The sequence below is a fragment of the Myotis davidii genome, unplaced genomic scaffold, assembly GCF_000327345.1.
Source record: "Myotis davidii unplaced genomic scaffold, ASM32734v1 scaffold226, whole genome shotgun sequence".
In the NCBI taxonomy this organism is placed as follows: domain Eukaryota; kingdom Metazoa; phylum Chordata; class Mammalia; order Chiroptera; family Vespertilionidae; genus Myotis; species Myotis davidii.
The window spans coordinates 3371552-3375572 of NW_006297224.1; positions in this window are offsets into that span (position 1 = coordinate 3371552).

Consider the following 4021-nt stretch of genomic DNA (forward strand, 5'->3'; position numbering starts at 1 on the left):
ACTTACTATTTGAAATCATCTTTATATACAAGTTATCCATGGAAATGGGTGGAGAAAACAGGGCTTAGGACCAAGCCCTGGGAAGCTGCCACCTTGAAACTGCTACCTTGAAGCCAGGTAGTGAAGAGACAATAAAGGGGGGAAGGCAACAGAAGGAGAGAAAGAGCAGCAATGTGGCATCCTGGGAATCAAGAAAAGAGTGTTGGAGCCAAGAGTGCTCATGCAGCTGAGAGGCAGAAGGCAGAAGACTGGCCCTGGGGTCTGGCTACATGACAAGAACATTTTTGGAGGCCTGATGGGAATGAAAGCCAGATAGAAGTTGGTTGAAGAGAGGCTTAGAGGTAAAAAATGACAGCCATCTGTGTAGCAAAGCCTTATGAGGAGGTTTTCAGGGAAGGAGGGCGAAGAAAACGTGGCTACTGGAAGGAAGCCTGCGGGAGGAAGGGGACTCTGTGTGCCACAAGGGCCGCAAAGCAGGAGAAGGTGGGTGCGTATGCAGGAGGGACCACGTTGACATTGGTAGAAAGAGCATTTCTAAGATATGTTTCTTATTGATTTTTAGAGTGAGAGGAAGGGAGAGGGATAGAGCGATAAAAACATCAATGAGAAAGAAATGTCATCTCTCAGCTGCCTCCTGCAGGCCCCCTACTGGGGATCTAGCCCACACCCGGGCATGTGGCTGGACCGGAAATCAAACAATGATTTCTTTTTTTATTTCTTTTGTTTTTGATCAATCCTCACCCTAGGATATTTTCCCAGTGATTTTTTAGAAAGAGTGGGAGGGAGAGGGAGAGACAGAGAGAAACATCAATGTGAGAGAGACACACTGACTGGTTGCCTCCTGAATGCATCTCAACCAGGGCCAGGGAACCTGCAAGCAAGGCATGTGCCCTTGACCAGAATCAAACCCGGGACCTTTCAGCCTGCGGGCCGATGCTCTGTCCACTGAGCCAACCCCGCTAGGGCTCAAGCAGCGATCTTTTGGTTCCTGGGTCGACACTCAACCATTGAACCACACCAGCCAGGCAGAAAGAGCATTTTTAAAACTCTATTTTTATTGACTCTATTACAAATGTCCCCATCCCCCCACTTCTTTGCCCACCTCCCTCCAGTCCCACCCCTTTCCCTTGGTCACCACCACCTTGTTATCTGTGTCCCTGGGTTATGGTTAATCCCTTCACCTTCTTTGATCCAGTCCCTCCCACCCCTCCCATCCACCTCCACTCTGACAGCTGTCAGTCTGTCCAAGAGTATGTTCTCATGAAATAAGATACTCAACTGAGATGAGTGCATGGAGGTGGGTTAGGTAACTGATTCTCAAACTTAGCTGCAGAATTCTTAGTTGGAGAATTTTAAATAGCAATTGTGCTTAAGCCCCACCCCCAGATTCTAATCTACTTGGTATGGTGTGAAGCTGGGGCATTCTGAGTTTCCAAACCTCTGCAGGTGAGGCTAATAGCAAATTTTGAGAATAACCAGGCAAGCATTTCACAGGCTAGATATGGTATAAGGTCTCAGCTACTTGCATAGGTCCAGATTACAGGCTATGTGGAGAACAAAAGAAATACAAGTCATTGCTTGCTTTTGAGGAGCCAAATCTGTAAGCTCTTTGGAAAGCTAAAATATATGCAGGAAATATAAAAATAATTTAGGAGCATTAGCAAGTATAAGCATATTAATGAAAACAGGGTACAAGCCACATATGATTATGCAGAATAAGGGATCAATTATAAAGATGATGTTTCAGAAAAAAGCTCATTAAAAGAGAGTATTAAGCTACATTTTAAAAATGTGAAAGGTAGAAACTGAAAGATGTTTGAAGGACATTTCAGATAAGGATAGCAACATGAACAAAAGCAGGCGATCAAGAAAAATATGGGGAAAGCACATATTTCTAGGTAACCGAAGGACAGGGTGGGAGAGAGAATTTTCACTATATACCTCTTTTTTAACCTTTAAAATACTGAAACATGTAAAAGTATAACCTTTTTGAAAATAATAATTTTAATGGAAAAAGATCAATCTGGACTGAAAAACAATTAAAAATAGTGAAAGTGAGGACAAGGAAAAATGAAAAAGCTAGTCGTATTGGGAGTGCTAACAATATCCACAACAATATAATGTTTTTTCTCTCATTTCATCTGAAGAGACAGAATAATAACTTAACTCCATAAGGTCCCACATCACTTAGTGAAATGAGGTTTAGCAGGCATGAAGTGAAAAGCCATCGTGGAGCTGTGTATTGGTTGAGCTGATCTATGCCTTGTCCTGATGGAAATATGGAGAGTCAGATGAAATGTGTTTCTTATTGCTGTTTATTAGGAGGCAGGGGGACGCTTTTTGTTTGTTTTTGAAGTACTTTATGGCTCTTACATTATCACTTACTTTGAGGAGGTAGTCATGTTCTTTCATGTGACATTTTTTTTCTGAAAAGAGGGTAAAGGAAAAGGTTATTTTTATAATTACATTGAAAGAACAACTTTTCATTAAAGTAGGATGCTTCTGTGCCTTATATGATTTAGGGGAAAACTGTGTTGAAGAGCATAAGAAGCATAACAACCTGAGTATTGACTGCAAACTGAAATTATAAATTACTGAAAACAATCTAAGTCAGTTAATGCTGCCTGATGCTCCTCAGAATGATACTAAGTTTACCTATAGGTCTTTAAAATATATTCTGATTGATTTCAGAGAGGAAGAGAGAGGGAGAGAAAGATAAGATATCAATGATGAGAGAGAATCATTGATTGGCTCCCTCCTGCATGCCCCCGAATGGAGATCGAGCCTGCAACCTGAGCATGTGCCCTGACAGGGAATCGAATGAACCCTGACCTTCTGGAACATAGGTCGACACTCAACCAGTCAGCCACACAGGCCGGGCGCCTATAAGTTTTTGAAGAGGTGGAGCTGACTAGGTGAAATTAAAATAAACACACACAAAAATCATGATTATTAACGACCAGAGGCCTGGTGCATATTCATGCACTGGTGGGGTCCCTGGGCCTGGTCTTTGGGAATCAGGCCAAAACCGGCTCTCTGACATCCCCCGAGGGGTCCCAGATTGTGAGAGGGTGGTTCTTGGGTGATGCCCCTGGAATCGGGCTCCCTCCTCTCTGGTTCTGGGTGGGTCACCCAAGAACCACCACTGCCAAGTCACCGTAGCGTGGAAGCTCCTGTGTTGAGCGTCTGCCCCTGGTGGTCAGTGCGCATCATAGCACTGGCCAGTCGGCTGGTTGGCTGGTAGCTTAGACCAGGGGTCCTCAAACTACGGCCCGCGGGCCACATGCAAATACAAATATTGTATTTGTTCCTGTTTTGTTTTTTTACTTCAAAATATGTGCAGTGTGCATAGGGATTTGTTCATAGTTTTTTTTTAAACTATAGTCCAACCCTCCAACGGTCTGAGGGACAGTGAACTGGCCCCCTGTTTAAAAAGTTTGAGGACCCCTGGCTTAGACTTTTATAGATATAGATAAGGCATAAAACAATAAAACTGAGGCAATTATCTGTATTATGAAATTATTATTTCTTTACTCTGGTATATTTTAATGGAAAAGTTTGGTATGTTTATTTGATTTATTTTTAAAAACCAATTTAGATAATTTTTCACTTTTATAAAGTGAAAATAATCATATTAAATATTGCCAATATTCATTCTTCATGCTAATATTGTTTATCTTGGTATGATGCCTTAGAGTAGAAAAAGCATCTTACATAGTAGCTCATGCAGTCTTTACAATAGTCCTGTTACCATTCCCATGTTGCCCAAGAGAAATGTAATATTCCCAGAGGTTGATTTGACCAATGTCTCTTAGCTGGGAAGTATCAATATCAATACCAAGATGGCAGCCGGCAGCCAGGCAGCTTGAAACTCCATGAGGCTTGCTTGCTGCAGTGACGGAGAACTCCAACGTTCCCCGCCTGCCTTGCCAGCCTCTGAGCCTGCAGTTTAAGAAACATTGTAACAAATATAGAAGCTAAACAAAACCCCAGAAACCTGCTTTCAGCGAGCCCAGGATCT